This window comes from Mesocricetus auratus, unplaced genomic scaffold, assembly GCF_017639785.1.
Source record: "Mesocricetus auratus isolate SY011 unplaced genomic scaffold, BCM_Maur_2.0 Super-Scaffold_100676, whole genome shotgun sequence".
NCBI lineage: Eukaryota > Metazoa > Chordata > Mammalia > Rodentia > Cricetidae > Mesocricetus > Mesocricetus auratus.
The window spans coordinates 66814225-66836087 of record NW_024429266.1 but is presented as its reverse complement, the minus strand read 5'-3'; the positions used below and the strand labels follow the sequence as shown (position 1 = coordinate 66836087).

General features: G+C 38.5%; 1 long non-coding RNA gene across 1 annotated transcript in view; it reads right to left on the bottom strand.

The window, feature by feature from the left end:
* The window catches only part of LOC121137204, a 112199-nt gene that overhangs the window by 22843 nt on the left and 67493 nt on the right, over positions 1-21863 (bottom strand). The window contains exons 3-4 of the long non-coding RNA XR_005874435.1: positions 19300-19416; positions 18171-18226 (exon numbers count right to left, since the gene is read on the bottom strand). This is a non-coding gene — a long non-coding RNA (uncharacterized LOC121137204). The remainder of the gene's footprint in view (positions 1-18170; positions 18227-19299; positions 19417-21863) is intronic.

Here is a 21863-nt window from a genome sequence, read left to right as displayed (position 1 = left end):
ATCTAGGCATTTTTGCGTTGGCTCTATATCATAACATTATAAACTTTGTATTTCCTATTCAATATACATAACACAGTTGCTTAAGCCTCATGACATAGAGAAATGTTTGAATCTTAGTTTTTAACTTCATGTCCAATCCATTTGGTAATTCTGTGGGTTCTGCTCTCAAGTTCCTCCACTGTGATCAGAGTAAATAAAATATCACCAAGAGTTTGGACCAAGAGTTTCTATGTTCTTGGCCTCATATTCAAATAATTTAGAACAGTGGCTCACATAGTTTTGCAAAAGCAGCAAGATACCTTTATGCAGAACAAAGTGATAGTTCAGATTCTAGAATGATACGGTGTCAAGATTGAAAGAAGGTCATATGAGTGAGGATACACAGGGTCTTTGTTATTGTTTGGGGCTTCCTTTCATGGTGCTGAAGTGAAGGAGGTGTATCTGCCAAGGAGTATAGTTTGGGTGCTTCTCTCTTTTAGTTGAGAGATTGGGTCATGCATTCATTTTTGCTACTGCACAAGTCCATCTCTACAATATATCTGATTTTAATCATAACACATTCTGTTATATAAACTCTTCAGATGGAAAATAAAGGATTCTGACTAAAAGTTTATTAGAGGACATAGTTTTGCCTCATTGCTCATATAACCCAAATAAGATCAGAGGAGATTGGACCTTCTGTGTTATATGTTGGATATATCCAGCATGCATTTGAGCAAAAGCTGTCTAAATTTGACTCTGATCAGGGAAGAGGAAACTTATACTATTATTCAGAGATGAGAGTATGGGTAGCCCAAGGCAGTTGGGAGGTGGAGGGGTTATGAGGTTTCTGGGTGTATTATTTGGAGAGGGAGGTATGCACAGTATGTGCGGGTAAAGGAGATGAGTTGCTAAGTCATTTCTAGAAATGTGGGGATACCAAACCCAAACCCAAACCCAGCCCCAGAGTGCTAATCTTTCTCTGGGCTTACCAGACTCTGTTTCTTATTTGGAACACTGAACAATCTCTCATTCTTCTGTTTCAGTAACCATCTCCTAGTTGAAACTCAATACAGCAACCAGATTCAAACTTGGGCAATAAAGATCCTATCATGGCAGACCCGAAGTGCTGCTGCCACGTTACTGAGAAGATAAATCTATGAAATGGTCATGAGGCCTGCCTGCCCTTTGCTTCCCTGGCTTCGCTGCAAGCTGTTCTGTCCTCTCTGGTTCCCTGAAGTGTCTCCAAGGGGGCACTGCCTTATAGCTAGCCCTCAAATCCTATTCTTTATGCTTCAGTGATCTCATTCTAAATGTCTCCATGACTTGCAGTATAAGAACATGGACTTCCTATTTAACACAGTTATCAGTTCATAGGCCGGATTCCACTGCTGGAGTCAGATCACATCTGCCTGCAGCTCTTTCTGGGTGAGAGAGTTAAGAAACTGTGGAAGCCTCTCTCTCAGTCTCTCTCTCTCTCTCTCTCTCTCTCTCTCTCTCTCTCTCTCTCTCTCTCTCTCTCATTCTCTCTCTCTCTCTCTCACACACACACTTTCTCTGTGTGAGTGGTGTGTGTGTGTGTGTGTGTGTGTGTGTGTGTGTGTGTGTGTGTGTATGCGAGCTCAATAGTCTTCAGTTATGGTACCTGGATCCTAGCACCTGGCTCCACCAACATCTTTGATGCTATTTTTAATTCAATTACATGGTGTGAGACTTCCATTCAGCCCCTCTCCTCTTTATAAAACAGTAATCTTTCTTTCTTCTGGAGGGTATTTCTTCTTTCTGCTTAGGGAATTGTTCTGGATACTCTACCCCTGCCATCCTTGTAAAGATGGCACTGACAGTCTTCAGTCTTTTTTTTCTGTATCCCTGTCTTTGTCTCTGCCTTTTCTCTGTCTTTCTGTATCTTTCTCGCTGTTCTTCCTCTGTGTCTCCCTGTATCTGCCTCTCTGTTTCTGTATTTCTCTCTGTCTTCCCATCTCTGTCTCTTTTTTTGTCTCTCTATGTTTTTCTCTCTATGTCTGTCTCTCTGTCTCTGTGTCTGTATCTTTCATTCTCACTCTTAATGAAGTTCATCTCTGCGTTTTCAGTAGAAACCTCTCTTCTAGACTCCATCATGCTTGTTCTATCCATATATGCCATCCTATGTCTAACACTCAATCTCCAATTCCAGGCTGCCAAGGAAGGCTATACTCAACAGCCTCCATCATATTGGCCCATGGACATGTCTATAAAGCATTTTTGATGAAGTATCAATTCTGAACATTTATGCACCAAATACAAAGGGATCCACATTCATAAAAGAAACATTACTAAGACTCAAAAGACAAGATCCTCTGAATGGATGGGGAACAGGGCGAGGGGGGGTAGTGGGACCTGGGAAGAATAGAGGGGGTAAAGAGGAAGGGAGTTGGTCATGGGGGAACAGGAAGTTGAGGGGGTGGGGGTAGAATAGGGGGAAGAGGGAATCATAGGATCGAAGACAGATCAGGCACCAGAGTGACCTCGAGTGATCTAAAGGTATAACATCAATTGGCAAGCTAAGCAATAGTGGAAGGACCACCTCGAATGCCCATTCCTGATAATGAACTTGATGTCTATAACTATCCGGGAGCCTTCATCCTGGGACTGATGGAAGCAGAGGCAAACACACAACTAAGCACTGAACTGAACCCAAGGAACTCAGTGACAGTGAGAGAGGAATGATGAGCAAATTGGCAAAGAATGGGCTGGCAAAACCAGCAGAGACAGCTGATCTGAACAGGGGAGTGCTCTTGGACCCCAGACCAACAGTGGGGAGGCCAGAATGGGACTGATCTGGACCCCCCAAATGTGAGTGTCAGTGAGAAGGCCTGGACAACCTATGGGGCTCTGAGCTGTGGATCAGTGTCTATTCCTGGTATACAATCTGTCTTCATGTGCCTATAGCACAAAGAGAGATGCTCTCTCAGCCTGGACTCTTAGGGGAGTGCCTTGACCCTACCAAGAGTAAATTGATAGACTCTAGACATCCCCTATGTGGAAGGATTTGGCAATAGGGTGGGAGGGAGGGTGGAAGGGGAGTGCAGGAGGAGGGGAGGGAGAGGGAACTGGGATTGACATGTAAAACAAGCTATTTAAAATTAAAAAAAATCAATTAAAAATTAAAATTAAAAAAAAAGACTCAAAAGACACATAAAACCTCACACAGTTATAGTTGGTGACTTCAACACCCCACTCTCACCACTGGTCAGGAATACCAGACAGAAACTTAACAAAGAAACAAAGGAACTAACAGAAGTTATGATACAATTGGGTTTAACAGACATCTAAAGAACATTCCATCGAAAGAGAGTATACCTTCTTCTGAGTGCCACAGAGAACCTCCTCTAAAATCTAACACATACTTGTCAATAAAGCAAACCTTAACAAATACAAAAAAATTGGAATAACCCCCTGTATTTATTATACAACCATGGCTTAAAATTAGACTTCCACAACACCCCACAAATTCATGGAAATTGAACAATGCTCAACTTCATAACTCCTACGTAAAGGAAGAAATAAAGAAATAAATCAATGACTTCTTATAATTCAATGAAAATGAGGGCACCAACATATCCAAACCTATGGGACACTCTGAGAGCAGGGCTAAGAGGAAAGTTCATAGCACTAAGTGCTCACATGAAGAAACTGGAGAATAGTCGCAATAGACAACTAACAGAACACCAGAAAACTCTAAAACAAAAAGAAGCAACCTCACCGAGGAGGAGTAGATGCCAGGAAATAATCAAATTAAGAGCCAATATCAATAAAGTACAAACAAAGAAAACAATATAAAGAATTAATGAAACAAAGTGTTGGTTCTTTGAGAAAATCAACAAGATAGACAAACCTTTATCCAACCTAAGCAAAAGGCAGAGACAGAACATGCAGATTAACAAAATCAGAAATGAAAAGGGGGACATAACAACAGACACTGAGGAAATCCAGAGAATCATGAAGTCATACTTTGAAAACCTGTATTACACAAAATCCGAAAATCTAAAGGAAATGGACTATTTTCTGGATAGATATCACTTACCAAAATTAAATCAAGAACAGATAAGCAATTTAAACAGACATGTAACTCTCAATAACTCCCAACCAAATAGAAGCAGTCATCAAAAGTTTCTCAACCAAAAAAAAAAAAAACCCAGGGGCCAGATGGTTTCAGGGCAGAATCCTACCAGCAATTCAAAGAAGAACTAATACAAATACTCCACAAATTGTTCAACACAGTAGAAGCAGAAGGGTCATTACCAAACTCTTTATATGAGGCTGTAATCACCTTAGTACCCAAACCACACAAAGACACAACTAAGACAGGGAACAAAGACCAATCTCCCTCATGAACATTGATGTGAAAATACTGGCAAATCGAATCCAAGAACACATCAGAAATATCATACACTATGATCAAGTAGGCTTCATCCCAGGGATGCAGGGATGGTTCAACATATGCAAATCCAACAATTTAATCCACCATATAACAATCTGAAAAAGGAAAACCACATGATTACCTCACTGGATGCTGAAAAAGCCTTTGACAAAATTCAACACCTCTTCATGATAAAGGTCTTGGAAATATCAGGGATACCGGGAACATACCTAAAACTAATAAAGGCAGTATATAGCAAACTGACACCCAACATCAAATAAATGGAGAGAAACTTAAGGCAATTACTCTAAAATCAGGAACAAGACAAGGATGTCCACTTTCTCCATATCTATTCAATATTAAACTTGAAGTTCTTTCTAGAGCAATAAGGTAAGAAAAGGAGATCAAGGGGATACAAATTGGAAAGGAAGAACTCAAACATTCACTGTTTACAGATAACATACTACTTTACATAAGTGATCCAAAGAAGAATTCTACCAGGGAACACCTACAGCTGATAAACACCTTCAGCAAAGTGGCAGGACACAAAAGCAACTCAAAATAAATCAGTGGCCCTAATATATAGACAATAAAGAGACTGAGAAAGAATTCAGAGAAACATCACCCTTTATAATAGCCACAAACAACATAAAATATCTTGGGGGTAAAGCTAACCAAACAAGTGAAAGACCTATATAACAAGTTTTTGAGTCTTTAAAGAAAGAAATAAAAGAAGATACCAAAAATGGAAAGATCTCCCATGCTCTTGGATAGGTAGGATCAACAAAATAAAAACTGGTATGGTTGCTGTCTGTGTATCGTGAAATAACTTTTGGTGAGCCCTATGATTTCTGTCCCTTAGTCCTCTCTGGGCAGTAGATGTCTGTGTCAGGGAGCCCCTGAGGTTGCAGGAGATGTGTGAATTTTGGCTTTGTGGGCTTTCTTATGCTACATGGCTCATGTAGTGGTTAAAGTACAAGTTAATGGAGTAGTGTCTTTCCTTCTATGATGTTGGTTCTGTGGATTGAACTCAGGTCACTGGATTTGAAAACAAATGCCTTTGTTTGTTAAGTCATCTCACCAGTACTTCTTCATAAATTAGAACCCTATTCACAATAGATAAGCTGTTGAAAAGAGTATGTTCATCAATAGATGAATAAATAGAGAAATTATGGTTGATATATTCAATGGAATAGGATTAAGCATTAAATAAATATAAATAGTATTGAAAAGTGACAACAGAGTTCAACCTGAAGGACACAATGGTAAGTGGGATAAGTAGGCATTAAAAATAAATCATGTATTATTTAAAATCATTCTAATAGCAGAACGATGAGTTACAGGAATTGGGTTGTGGGGGATGGGATTGGTCTAAAAGAACACACCTTCTTGTAAGATCAGCAAACTAGGAGCTGGGTGTCTAACATAGGTGGTGGTGGTGAATAGGTTAATTCAGTCATGACAGCCATATAGAATAATATGTATATTAAATCATCACACTATACTTTGAACATATGTAATAATTTTCAAATAAAACAATCTGATTTTAACTGAATAATGCTTAAAAGATTGAATGAAAAGAGAAAAGAAGCAATTTAAAAACTGTCTTTAATAAAGAATACATGAGCTCAAGTGTCTATATAACCAATATAACCAAAGGAAATATTTCTTGTTTGTCTCTCTGTGTGTGTCCATATGTGGTGTATGTATGTGTGTGTGTGTGTGTGTGTGTGTGTGTGTGTGTGTGTGTGTGTGTGTGTGCAGTCACTTTTGTACATGTGGAGACTAGAGGAACATGGCATGTATCCTGTTTTACACTCCACTCCTTATTTCTTTGATACAAGTTATCTCAGGAAACCTGCAGCTAAACTGGCATCCAGTCATCCTTATGTCTCTGCTCTCCACAGCACTGGGGTTATAGGGCAGCTTGGCCACACCCAGCATCTTATATGGGTGCTGGACACTTGAACTCAGATCTTCATGTTCTTTAGCTGGCGCTCTTTACCCAGCCACCAAACGTTTTACTTCACAATAAAAGTAAAATACTATAAACTTCATAAGCTGGCTATGAGAATTAAATTTCAGTGTAACCATTGTCTAATAACACTAAACACACAGAGCCATGCTCCTGCATCTGTTCCCTGCTACACCTTAAATATGTGTTTTTACTTTCAAAATAAAAGACTCAACACAAAACACACTTTGAGAGAGCAAAGCATACTGGGTGATCATCTACTATTTCCCAAAAGGGCTCAGCAAGGTAACTCACCTGCAGATTCCAGCCTGTGAGGTATTGTTTTGGTAAAACAGACTTGTCAGACATTTTATCTCTTTGAGGAATCATTTTATTTTACTAGACCATTGATTAAAGTCAACGAAGATACAGCCTCTGCCCTTGTTATCTTTTACTGTTGAAATCAAATCAGAGAATCAATAAAACTAAAAGAAAATAAATCTTTTAAATCCATTTGCAGTTGACATCTTCAAGGAGAAACCAGCAGGGGGATATTTACTGCTATTGCCAGACGGGGCATTGCTTCCTCTGTTTCACATCTTTCTTTGCAAAGGAAATGAGGAAGCGCAGCCTTCATCCCTCTATCCCTGCAGGTAAGGAGTTGAAGTCCTTGTGCTGCAAAATTAAAACCCTCTCAACTTAAAAGCCTGGGAGACTATTCAGTCTGTTCAAGCGCAAGGACCCAAGGTCCTTCCCACAGAACCCATGTAACAAAACCTGGATTGGTGGCACCTTCATCCTAGCATTGGAGGAACAGAGAACCTTGAACCTCATTGGCCAGTGAGCCTAGGTGAATCCACGAGTTCTGGGTTTAGTGAGAGACCATATTTCTGTTTCTTTTCGGTTGTGATAAAATATCCTGATGAAAATTAGGGAAGAAAGGGTTTGCTTTTACTACAGCTCTAGATGGGAAATTATCTGTTAAGGTGGGGGAAAGCATGGTAGTAGAAGCTGGAAAGTGGCTGATAACATTTAATGCACACACAGGAAGCAGAGAAAGAACAAGAAACAAAGCTTGACAAAAAAAATCAAACCAGTCCTCAGTGTCCATACTTTCTGAGGTTCCCACAACCTCAAGCATCGCCACAAACTGGGGACCATGCATTCAAACACAGGAGCCTGGGAAACATTTCTTGTTCAGGCCATAGCATCCTTTTTCAAAAATTAAGGAGGGGAGTGACAGAGGAAAACGCTAGTGTCCATCTCTGACCTCCACATGGGCACACAAGTACAAATACAAAATGCACACCAGCATATACACACACACACACACACACGCACACACACACACACACACACACACACACACACACTCCCCTCCAACTGAGTTTCTATGGCTGGATTACACCTCTATAAGACAGTGGAAATGGGCTTAGTAACTTGAAGGAAAGCCAACATCTAAAGGAGTGACTGGGCCAGTGAGATGGCTCAGTGGGTAAAAGTGGTTGCTAAGCCTCAGACTTTAATCCTAAGGACCCACATGATGGGAGGAGAAAACCAGCTCCTGCAGTCTGTTTTCTAATGTTCACATGCATACTGTTGCACTCAATTGCCCCAACACACACACACACACACACACACACACACACACGTATAAGATACAGAAAGTAGAGGCCGAAAAACAAGTTTTTTCCTAGCTGAAACCTGGAATTAATTTGACATAAGAACACATTGTTGGTTGTACAATCTGGCTGAAAGATGACCACATTATGGCCATTTCTCTGCACTTTGTAGCTCAGAGAGACCGCTTTATATCACCAAGATTGTTTAGGATATTGATAACAAGACTGTCCTGGACAGAGTTGCAGTTTATTAAAGACTATCTCTGGTTTGAGCCTTGCCTTGCCGTTAATAAATGCCCAATTTACTACACCTGGCAATCACCTGAAGCTTGTGTCCGTGTCCGTGTCTGTGTCCGTGTGTGTGTGTGCGTGTGTGTATGTGTGTGTGTAAGCCAGAGGTGTCTTTCTCGGTTGCTCTTGACCTTATTCTTGAGACCTAGTCTCTTAAACTCTCACTGAGTTTTCCAATTCAGCTAGGCTGGCTGGCCAGTGAATCCCAGGGACCCACTGTCTTTATTTCACAAATACTGGGATTATGGCCCCACAACTCTATGTTGATCCTTTAGTGTGGGTGCTGGGGTCTTAATCCAGATCCTCATGCTTGCTCACCAAGCACTTTACCCACTGAGCCATATCTCTGGCCTGTTTGCCTTCCTAACAATTACTATAGCAAACCATTGCTGTTATTGCAGAAAACCAGCCTTTAAGACCCCTGACCCTCTCCTTAGGTTACTGTTCCAGACTAGATGCTGGCCTATCAAGTTTAAGCACACAGAGAGCCAGTCAGGCAGAATAACAAGGGAGGGGCTACCAAGGAATGAGACCACAGGAAGAAGGATACAGAGCTATGCTTCGCACATCAGGGATTCTACAGAGTTCAGAGGCAGAAGGCGAGGCAGGGGAGTCTGAACAAAAGAAAAATTAAATAAATCAAGAAAGCTGCTGGCCTTTTTCTGCTCTGGCATCTGGTGCTGGGTGACGACTCTAACATTTCCCATCTGCACAAGCTGAAAAGAATCATACAGATGCCAAGAATTCTCTATAATTCCTTCCCTCCTGGGCCATTCAGAGGCTGGCCTTATTTAATGTATTTCTGAAAGGTGAGGGTTTGTAAGAATGTTTTAAGCAGGCTGGGAAAACTGGAATGTGCAAAAATTATAGGGTTTGTGAAAATGATGTGAGAACACAACAATATTCTGCACAGTGCCTGTCAAACAGAGGTTTAAAAATGCTTTTTGGGTGGAATTCAAGAAGCCGGCTTTATTGCCTGTTACAGTGAGCTACTGCTATTGTTTGCCATGATCCGCAAATAAACAGTAGTTAATGTAAGTCAAAATCTAGTCCAGAAAATAGGTTCAATTCCTTTTTCATCTTAAAACTGTGCAATTAAGAAACATTTAGAAGTAAAATTGGAGGTTCAATTTATACATAAGGAAAAAAAACCCTAGTGGTATTAATGGAGTTGTGGCTTCAATTATTTTAGAATATTTTATTACTAAAATGAATCACACAGAAGCATGAACAAGGAGTAGGTATAATTTAATTGACATCAATGATATGAAATGACAAAATCATTATCTACATTTCGAAAACTCTCAGTTCCTCTGAGGTCTCTGAGTTATATGTATCTAGACATATCCTCTTCTATTCTTCTTTTCAATGGTAACTGCTAACCTAATTTCTACATTAATTGTCTTTTTTGCTACACATGCATACAAAAACATACATGGACACATGACTAATGTATACTTTATAGCTCTAGTTTTAGAAAATGAAAAATAAATGAAACATTACTATTTATTATTTGGAGATTTTATACACGTATACAATGTCTTTAGAACATATTTATTCCCTGCAGACCTCTTCCAACTTCCTTCCCACTTCCTCCTTTTCCTTCTAATAACCCACTAGGTTCAGTCGTGATGCCCATATACCCAAGGTTGTTGGGCCATCTCGTGGGGCATGTTTAATCTACCAGGGGTCAGTCACCTCCCTCGTGAAAACTGACTTCCTCTCCTTCGGCAGACATCAGTTGTCTATATCTCCTCAGTTGATGGCTGGGCTTGAGTAGCCTTCCCCCTCGACTCCATCCCTGCTGGAATGTTACTGCCTTTATCTTGTGTGTGTCTTGTGTAGATCACCAGAACTGCTGTCATTTTTTTCTTAGATTTCTTTCTCCTTTTACTTTACAGATTCCTATTGAGAATAACTATGTAGATGCACAAGGTGGAGACGATTTCCTGTAGAGTATCTCACCACACATAGAGTTACTTTCTGTTTGTTAAGCTGCCTGTAAAGTAGGCCATTTCTTTTTAGCTCTGTGTGTGGCATTCATGAGGAGTAGTGCCTTGACGTCGTATAGCAGAACACTTGAGTATACGGAATAATGCTAATGTTTCACATCATTGGCTACATTTTTCTCCCAAAGTGAATGACAGTGCTCCCTTTTATTATGTCCTTGGGCAAACTTTCATTTTTTGCATAAGTGGATAAATGTAAAATCATATTTTTTTAAAACTAACATTTGCCTGATGAATAATGAGTAATCCATTTAAGCTTACATCTTTATTCAAATGTTCTTCTCTATTAAAATCATTGCTCATATCTGCCCATTTTAATTAGATCAATTTTATTGATTCATGGGATTTGCATAATGCTTAGATATTAGTTCTTCTTCATCTGTGTGCTCAAAATACCTTCTTTCAGTTCCTTTGTGTATATACACATGGGTATGTTTTGAAAAATTAGCCTTTTATATTTATGTATTTTGATTGGGTGTCTGTGTGTTGTAACAGTATGTATGTAGAGGTCAGAAGACAGCTTGCAAGAGTCAGTTCTTTTGCACCATTATGTTGGCCCTGGGAACCAAAATTAATTCATTCAGCTTGGCAGAAGGCACCTTTATTCCCTGAGCCATCTTGCTGGCCCTTGGGTATTTCATACAAGCAGTGGACTAGTTTGAATGTAATGGGCCCCATAACCTCATTAGGACTGGCAATATTAGGAAGTATGGCTTTGCTGGAATAGGTGTGTCCTTTTTGGAGGATGTGTGCCACTGTGGAGATGGGCTTTGAGGTCTCATATTCAAAACTGACCAAGTATCTCAGACCACTTATTGTTGTCTGTGAGTCAATATGTAGGACTCTCATCTATTTCCCTAGCATCATGTCTGCCTACAGGCCACCATATCACATCGTGATGATAATGGACTAAACCTCTGAAAATGTAAACCACCCCAATTAAATACTCATAGTTTCTCTTCATGGCAATATAAATCCTAACTAAGACAAGTAGAATATCTCATAATTTTATATCTAAATATATAACACCCCCTTTGCATGATTTCCTTATAAAGGTTTTGAACTTCATATTTTTTCTTTTTAAAGCTCTCCTCATGTTGTAGCTGTTTTTGGAATTAAGTACCTATTGCATATTTTAATTTGGATAGTTAATTATTTTCATCAAGTGTTTTATAACTTGGCCTCAGTTTTCATAACATAGTCTGTCTCTTGTGTCTGTTCTTTTTCATTATCCTTTACTGTACCTGTCTGTCACTACTACCATGAGCAATCAGTATGGATTTAAAATGAAGTGGTATTGTTCACAGTAATTTCTGTTGGTGCTGAGTCTTTAAGGAATGTATTTCCTATTTAATAGGCTCTACTAAAACCCCTTTAACTTCCACATACATTTACAGTTTTAGACTTTAGAATTCCACTTTTTCAAATTCTATCCACAGAAGAAGAAAACATTATTGGGAATTGTTCTACATCTACAAATAATTGAGGTAAGTGGATATTTTAAAATATATGTTTCCACAAAGATGAATGTAGTAAAATTATTGAGTTTAAAATGTCTTTAAAAGATTTATTTTTATTATTTTTGAATCATATGTATTGTGTTGGTTTTTGTTACATGTGCACATGAATTTAAGCCCACAGAGGCCAGAAGAGGGCATTAGATTCTCTGGAACTGGAGTTATAGGTAATTGTGAGCTCTGCAACATGGCTTTTGGGAATCAATCTCAGGCCCTCTGCAAGAGCAACAAATGCTCTTAATTATGGAGCCATCTCTATAGCTCTAAGAGTTAAGTAATCTTTAATGATATTTTGTAATTTTTGAAATATGCATACCATTTTGGCATTATTCTTTGATTCCTCAAATTTTCGTTCAAGTGTATAAGGTTGCTTGCTTTTTATTTAATTCCGAGGAATTTACTATTACAGTATACAAGTGAAATAGACTTTCCTATATTGCTATTATATTCAATAAATTTCTTTACTTATATTGATTCTGGTTATGTATTTTATTGTGATAAGAATGGTTACTGTGTTAGCTACCCTCTTAACTTTTGTAGTGCACAATAATGTATCAGCAAGTATAAGTTCAGTATTTTATGACAGATCTCTGGATTGTATCTATGTTGTTTAACCAAAAATTTGTGCTTATTAGTTGACAATCTTAACAGCTAGTTTTTATTGCTGTTTCCAAATAGTCAAGAAAAATACCTTAAGGAAGTAATCAGTACTTTAGCACATACATTTAATCCTTGGTCAGTGCCCCTTTGTGGGTGGGCAAAGCATCAATCATGGTGGAAGGGAAATCTGCCTGACACAAAGCTGTCTAATTCATGACCTACAAAAGCCAGAATACAGGGCGACAAGAAGATGTCATCAACAATACACAGCGTAGCACCTGCCTCCAGGAACCTACTTCCTCCAAAGAAGTTTCACTTTGTAAAGTTTCCCCAACTCCAAAAATAGCACCACCATCTATGAATCAAACATTCAAAGCACAAGCCTGAAGGGGCATATTTCATTTCATCCTAACAGCCATTCCACATTTCTCCCATTGACCCTAGAACCATCATTTTCTGATTGAACGGATTTCTATATTTCATATCATCTCACATATGTATAACAGTTCAGCACATCTCCTTTTGTTTAGCATATTTTTGACATATAGAATTCTTTTCTTTGCTAGAGACAGATAATACTTCATTGTTTACATGTATGAAATTTTCTTCATGAACACTTGATCCCTTCCACCATATTGCTATTGTGACTCTTATAGCATCAACAGCATTGTCATTTCTTTGAACTCGTGATTCCTATTCTCAGCGGTTGGTGGATCATAAGGTGGTTGTACTTCACAAAGTTTGTGAATTCTCCATGCTATTTTCATGCAAATATCAGCATTTTGCAGTCATACCAAATGTATAAATGTTTAAAAAAAGAAAGAAAACAATTTAACAACAAAATGTTAACCAACAGCTAATGTTTGGTATATTTACAAAAAAAAACTTTCCAACTGTATACAGTGTATTGTGATTGCTTTCATCACCTGCATGCACATCTTCATTTGCTTACACCTCCTACTTTTTTGAATGTCCTTCTGATGGGTGTAAGTCCTACTGTATATATGTTCTGTTTTTGGGTGATGAATAAAATATTGTGTGGCTAGTGGCCAATAGGGAAGCACAATAGGCAGGTCTAGGAGGTGAGGAGAATTCTGGGAAGTATGGCCAGACAGAGTCTTGATGCTGCCGTAGGAGTAATACCATGCCAGGCTTTACTGGGTAAGTCACAGTCTTGTGGCAATACAGAAATTGATAGAAATGGCTTAAGAATTAAGACAGAGCTAGCCAATAAGAAGCCCTATTCATCGACCAACATTTCATAATTAATATAAGTCTTGTGTGCTTATTTGGTTTGGGGTTGACACAGCTATGGGACTAGGATGGAGGGAAAGAGCACATGTAGCATTCTTAAATGGATATATTTTGCAAAAACCAAACCAGCATCTGGAAAGAGAGTTCATTACTTTGCCCATCAGTGGATTTCTATTCCCAACTCCCAGGTAGGGTTGCTCCCAGATGTGTGTTACTCCAGTTTCAGGGGATCCAGTGTCATCTTCCTCCTGCAAGTACTGGACTCACACGCATATTTCCACACACAGATACACAGTTGTGTGCATAATTAATAAAATACAATATTTCAATAAATCACACTAATTTTTCAAATGGGAAATTCCAACTTGCTGTGGCTTTGAGATGTATTTCCCTAATTCCTGCTGATACTTAATATATTTTTGTATATTTGTCCTACATTTTGGCATCTTCCTTGATGATCTTGATGGGGTTTATCTGTGACTAAGAGCAATTTGTCTTACTTTTTCGGTCTTCTTCCTCTTATTTTTGTTTTCCTGTCTCATTGTGATGACAAGGACTGTACTGTTTTTATTCAGGAGTGTAAGATGCTCACTGTGACCTGGGAGGTTGTTATCATTTATCAAGGGTATCAGTTAAGATTCCCTTAGGTGCTAAAACAGCATCAAACTTTAATGCTTCTGAATTCATTTCTTGCTCTGTGGCAGGCTGTCTTGGTGCTGGTGCTGATGACATTCTCTTGCACATAATCCCGCAGTATCTTCTACCTTTTGGGACTAAGTCCTCAGAGTCCAGTCAATTTAGCTGCAGATGGCAGACAGAGTACATCAATCACAAGGCAGAGTTTTATGGTCAAAATATGGAAATACTGCACATCTCTTGCATTCTAATTTCACCTCATGGTCATGTCTAGCTGCAGTAGAGTCCCAATAGGATTGTTATTACCCAAATAGGCCATCTAGTTCTCCCATAGCACCTTGAGAAAAGCAACCTTCTAGGCTTCTGTTTCTGTTTTTGGATGATTCTGTAGTTTTCTTCTTTTTGTCTTCAGCTTGAGTCTTCAGGGAGAACACTGGGTGCTCTTCACTGCTGAGTCATCCCTGCAGCTGTCACCAGTCTGTAACTTTTGTGTCTGTGTTCAACAATGACCCTGGCCAGCAATATACATTTCTCATAATGTCTTTATTTGATTTTGTTGCCACTGCAGTAAAGTCCCACTAGGCCTATGTTCTCATTCATGTTTTTCTTGGAATTAATTTTATATAAATATGTTGTAATTTTGCAAGATATAGCAAAGTGTACTAGCATCAGCCAAACCTGAGACTTCATTTCCATTCCTGAAAGCCAAGTGGTAGAAAGAAAGAACTAGCTTTTGAAGGTTATCTTAACTTTCAGAATAAACACGTTTGAGTTTTACAAATCTTAATTGTGTGTTTCAATGTGCTTTGAAAATTTGTTTGGTCTGATTATTTATTGTAAGCCAGAGCACAAACTGTTGGCTCTGGAGTTATTCTCCAACATGATTCTTTCTATCTCTACTCTCACAAAATGACTGCTCTTTTCACATACAGTCTTGTTACTGAGTGTCTCTAGAAACATCCATTTTCCATGTCTTAGGATGGAAAGCAGGGGTTTGTGTGTAATAAGTATTTGATTTTGGACTTTTCAGCAGCTCCTGAGGTTCCTGAGGCTAGAAGTAGTCAGAGGATTTGTGACTTGCTAGCAGAATGTCTGCCAAAGCACATTGTGTCCAGAGCAGCCTTTCAAAGTATTATCTCTCTCAGTGCCTTTGCTCTTAAAAGCCTTCTACAGGTGGCCTCCCATCCCACCCTGGAGCTGCCAATGATGGATCTTTCCTTAAGGAGAGTACTTTTGTAAAACTCTGTCTCTGAATAGCTCACTTATAAAATGCATGTTGTCTGTAATTACATTGTTTTGCTCTGGAGATTGAAACCATCTAAAACCCTTGTGTATCATTGGCTTTTATTTTGCCTTCTGTATTTGCTGGTAGTTAATTTAATGTTTTATTTATTTATTTAATTATCTGTAAGACAATTAGATATGGTGAGGTGAGCATGTGTTTACTTCCCCCAAAATTATGAGGACTCTGAATAAACCAGAAGTGTTTGACCTATTTATTTTTCTAGGTATCATCCCATAAAATATTTTTATTGAGCAATCTGACATAGAGCACCAAAATCTTTTTGGTTTAACTTCTGAATCTTTTCTGTAATTTTCCTTTCAACTTAAATATTAGAAGCGGAGGAGATACTTTTAAAGAAACATTTGTCTAACTGAAATGAGTAGGGGGTCACAGGCATAACCTCCAGCTTCCATTTCTGCAGTGCCTGCTTTGGCTAACAGTAGAATTCTAAGACCGCTCATGTCAGATAAGTCTTCCCCCAACTTTACTTACTCTTTTCCACAGAAGAGACCTCACACTAACAAATAGACTCATAAAAAGTCTTCTGCTGCAGGAAAATATAATTGCAACACAGGAGAAGGGAAGAATTACGAATTTAGATATCAACGTTCTGTAAGTGTTTCAATAATGAATTAATGTAATTTGGAGAGAGAATGTAAGATAAGGAATATGTGGCATTTAAAGTCTGAAGTAGGTCGCACAGCTTGTATTGAACTTTTTAAGAACTTATCAGCTAGTTTAACAGAGAAACAGATTCTTTCTTGTGTTATTCAATAATTAAGAAATGAGTAGCACATTCCAAATAGATCATCTTAGAGAACAAGCGATTCTAAAAAATATATATATAATGTACGAATCAGAAATTTACACACTTCAAAAATTCAAAGACAAATCGCATGTTTATGTGGAACCATACAATGATAAACTGACCTTTCTGTAATGAATTATGGTACCCCTCTGTGTGTGTGTGTGTGTGTGTGTGTGTGTGTGCACACGCGCGCGCGCATGTCTCTGTGTCAGACCTTTAAGGGAATTTCTTTTTAAAGCTACAGGTAATGCACAGAGAGAAGAAGATAGAATGAAGGAAGAAAATAGAAGAGGGAGAGGAAGAGATGCAGAGATTCACTGAAAGATTTTGTGAGAGAGAGAGAGAAGAGAGAGAGAGAGAGAGAGAGAGAGAGAGAGAGAGAAGGAAAGCTCCAACTAAACTCATGCCTATGTCTGTTAAGTTCAAAGTTAGGAATCCATGGTGCTTGCCAGTTATAGAATGTGATAACATTGTCATTCCTCATCTTCTAAGTCATTCAGACACTGTCCTAGGTTTTGGATATCGGAGTGGAAAAAATTCAGATATATAATGAATATTGAGCCCTGTGGAAAGGTATAATTAGTAAGTTGGAACTATCACAGCTGTTATTTTTCTTTCATTTTTCCTACCTCCATATCAAAATCATTTATGTTTCAAACAGGAAACTTGGAAGGAACACTGTGTCACACACAATATAAATGTTTTACAAATATTCTTCTTTTCTTATAGTGTATCCATGAAAAAAAGATTGTTTTGGTATTAGCATATGGAGGTTTGGCTGTTGTTCAATACTCTATTATGCAACATGTGTCTCAATAGAGCCCAGTGAAAATCACAATGTTCATATCAAGTGCTAAGAGAGACAATAACCAAGTATACCCTTATTGATGGCTACCAGTTGCTTTCTTTATAAGAAGAGCGATATGGGCCAGTAGGATGGCTCAGTGAGTAAACTTTCTGTCAAGGCTGAACCTGAGTTCAACCACTGACCCACACACAAAAGAAGGAGAGAATTGACTCTGACAAGCTGTAGTCTGAACTCCATGTGTGCCATGGCGCAGTACACAAACACACACACACACACACACACACACACACACACACACACACCACACACAAACATACACAGAGGCACACACATGAGCAAATGAATATATAAAAATTCTATAAATAAATAAATAAAAGAGATAATCACTGAATAACAGTGCCATAGACTAAGTAGTCCTCACTCAAAATAATTGGAACCAGAAATATTCCAGGCTTCATATTATTTCTGAATTTGGGGACATTTGCATATGTATAATGAGATGGTTTAGCAATGGATCTTGCAATGGTCTGTACTGATTGCTCACTTGACAGGATGAAGAATTACCTAGATTACAAACCATTGGGTTTGTAAGGGAGGGATTTCTAGATTTCATCAATCAAAGTAGGGAGACCTACTCTAAATATGGGCAGCATCATTACACAGGCTGGGACTTTGGATCAAATTTAAAGGAAACAGTGAGCTGAACACCAATGTTCCTTACTCTCTGCTTCCTGACTACACATGAAATGGGACCATTTGCCTCATGTTCTTGCTAGCAGGCCTTCTGTATCATGATAGATTATACACTCAAACTGTGAGCCCAAATAAGCCTTCTCTTGCATTTCCTTTGCTAAATTGATCATGACAACAAGAAAAGTAGCTAATAAAGGGCCAAAATTTTAACATAAACCTAATTTATAATTCAAGTGTTGTATGCTTATATCACAAAGATAGCTTTATACAGTAATTCAAGAAATTATGTATATGTAGCAAAGTTTGAGTACTCACAGAAGCTTTGGTTGAAAGCATTTTGCATTTTATATTTCTAAATTGTGTCTTCTCAACTAGAAATGGAAATTACATATATGATTTGAATTGTTCTAAACATAAAATATAATTCAGTATCCATTTTCTTTTTCTTAATTATGAATATATGTGTGGGGGGGAGAGGGGAAGTGATATGCACACAAGTTATTACAGTCTCACACACAGGCCAGCAGAGGGCATTTGATCACCTGGAGCTGGAGTTACAGGTAGATGCTTATAAGGTGGGTATTACAAATGGGACTGGGGTTCTCTGGAAGAGCAATACACACTCCTAACTGCTAAGTCATATCTCTAGCTATAGTATCCCCTTTCACCATGAGATGACATGGACAAAATAGTCTATAACAACCCAAATGAGTAGTGTCTCCCTTGGGAATTGATGCTATGTCAGAACCTATACCAAAATGGTTCAAGGATGAAGGAATACAAAACCTTAAATCACCATTTAAGATGAAGTAGTCCAAACTACAGTAAAAATATCCCAGGATTAAGGAAACATTCTAGTAGGCAGAAAAATGGTAAGCAACTGAAAAGATTTAATTTGCTTATTTTTTCATACCTGCTAACTAGAGATTCTCTAAGTATGGCGTGGGACAATTTTACAAAGCTCAAATCAAAGTTTCTTAAATATGATCACTGTGCATATAACTTACACTGAATATGAAATTAGAACACCACAGGAAACAGGGAAGTTCAAGCAAAACATATTCAATTGGTTATAAGTTTAGGCTGTAAATGAGGTTTTAGAGGAAACTGAGAAGTTAATGTGATTCATTGAACAGCAAACATGTGATATACATGGTATGTTTGCCAGGGGGGGACCAGGAATAAATTGGGTACAACACCCATGATCTTGTTGTCAAGTAGGAGTGTTGTTTCCCACAAGTGGAAACTGTTCCCATCTTCCTCGAGTGTTTCAATTTATAGTTTGCACATAAAATTTAATTTTTTTGATCAGCCATACTCATATTTGCAGATTACTGACTGAACTACAAGTTAATTATCTACATAGGACTTTTCTACTAAGAAGCGTCTATATGATTTCTTTTTGTTTTGCTATGATAAAATACCACAATCAAAGGCAACTTACAGAAGACAGGGTTTATTTTGGCTCCCAACTAGAGGAGATAGAGTCCACTATAGCAGGGAAGGCATGGCATGGCGGCAGTAGCAGGAAGGTGGCTGATCACATTGACTATACAGGAATCTGAAGAAGAACAAGATAAAGGCAAGGTGGAAAACCCTCTAATCCTGTCCCGCAGAGATACACTTCTCCTGACAAGGCTACAAAACCTAAAGTTCCATGACTCTCCAAATATTGCCACCATATGGGATCCAAGTGTTCAAACATGTGAGCCTGTGGGGGACATTTATTAATCAAGCTACAACACCTCTCAACTCTTATTTATGTTTTTCATATATTGAAAGAGATGGAAAAGCAAAGAATTACATTGAATTTACCATTGTAGTTGGTCTCACTGAGAAAAATTCTCTTCCTAAAAATATGCAGTTGTGTTGGAAGTATCCCAACAACTATTCTGACATTCACAGAAATTATATCTTCTATATCAAGTATGGTGATCATGAAGATCTTGAAGAAAATTAAATTCCTGGTGTGTATTAAAAATTACAAGGATTCTTAAAAGCAGTAAAAAAATACCCTTCCTGAATTTGTAGATATTGAAATGTGGTGGGGAACCTGTAAATTCAGAATATCTGTGGAATTTTAAGTCATATCAGAAGAATAGTATGTTAGAGACATTACAACGTCCTGTTAAGAAGTATAAATGGAGCTTATGGTAGCATACCACTATCATTGATTTCATGGAAGAGCGTGTAGGCTCTCAAAAAGAGACTACTAAGAGCATCTTGAAACTGGCTGGTGATAAATGTGGTGTGTTACCATTGGGATCTTCAATGGCATTCCTGGTCACCACAAAAGTCCTATTGGAAAGCAGTGGAATTGTAAAGAGGAAGGGTGTTATGGAATATCATTTTAACTTGGCAAAATTGTATTACATTTGTTTATGCTGCCTTTGTTATTGATGTAAAAATGTGTTACATTTGTTTCACCTTACCTGCCTCAGGTACTTGATTGGTCTAATAAAAAGCTGAACTGATAATAACTAGGCAGGAGAGGGATAATGGGACTGGTGGGCAGTGAGAATAATTAAGAGAACAAGAAAGAGAGTAAAATGGCGGAGAAATCAAGGACCATGCCTGGGGCCAGAAGCCAGGCAGCTACCAGCTGGCCAGCAACAAGAAGTAGTAAAAGTAGGACATACAGAAAGAAAGAAAGGTAAAAAGCACCAACGCAAAATGTAGATAAAGAGAAAAGGATTAAAATAAGAGCTAAGATAAGGCTGAGCAGCCGGGCGGTGGTGGCGCACACCTTTAATCCCAGCACTCGGGAGGCAGAGGCAGGCGGATATCTGTGAGTTCGAGGCCGGGCTGGACCGACAGTCTCCAAAACAATACAGAGAAACCCTGTCTCGTAAAACCAAAAAAAAAAAAAAAAAAGATAAGGCTGAGCATTTATAACTAATAATAAGTCTCCATGTCATGATTTGGGAGCTAGTGAGTGGCGCTTCAAAAAGAAAGCCTGGTAGAGAATAGCCTCATGGAGATTTTTTAGGTCATTGGAGGTGTGCCCTCAAAGGAAATGCGGGTCCCTTACCCCTTCTACCTCATCTTTTTCACTTTTTCTTCACAGGGTGAACAGATTTGCTTATCGTGTGTTCCTTCCACAATGTGGTACTGCACCCGACTCTCCAATCAATGGTCCCAGTGGTCATTTGACTGTACCCCCAAAACTCTGGACCAAAGTAAACACTTTTATGTGAGTTTACCAGATTGTTTGGATTTTCCATCAGTGTGACAGATTAACTGAGAAAATCAACTAGAACAAGGAAAATTTTAATTCAGTTTGTTAGTACTAAGGTTTAACCTAAAGTCCATTAACACCTGTTTGTTTTGGGCAAGGCAGAAGTGAGGCAGAATGCCATATGGCTGAGAACAGGAGGTTGCCCGCTTCATGGTGTCAGGAAGCACGGAAAGATGCAGGAAGGTACCTAGCACAGGATGTGTTTTTCAAGGACTCATCCAATGTTTCTTGATTCTTCCAGAAAAGTCATATCTCTTAATAATACACATATGTTTATGGAAGCCCTTCTCCGTGATACCACTAGCTGGATACTTGACAATAAAAACAGGTAGAATTCTGTATCCAAATAATAATACTCAGGTATGCATTATGGGCAATGGGAAGGCTGAGTAACCACTAGTCTTTCCAATGTAATATGCCTCAGTTCTTACAAAAGATACAAGATTTCTCATCTAAACAGGTATTGTGGGGTTGTGGTGGTAGACCCATTATAGGATTAAACAAAGATGATTTTCGTAATATAAGAAAAAGAGAGTTCTGAGATGTGCTCTGTAATTAGAACAAAGAGTTGGGAGATATTTGAATATGTTTCTTTTAATATAAATTTTTATCTAAATTAGAAATAATCTTATTTTACATATCAGTCTCACTTCCCTCTCCCACTCTCCCATTCTCCCATGCCCCCACCTGCCCCCCCATCCCACCCCACATCCACTCCCCAGGGAGGGTGAGGCCTTCCATGGGGGAATCATCAAAGTCTGTCACGTCAT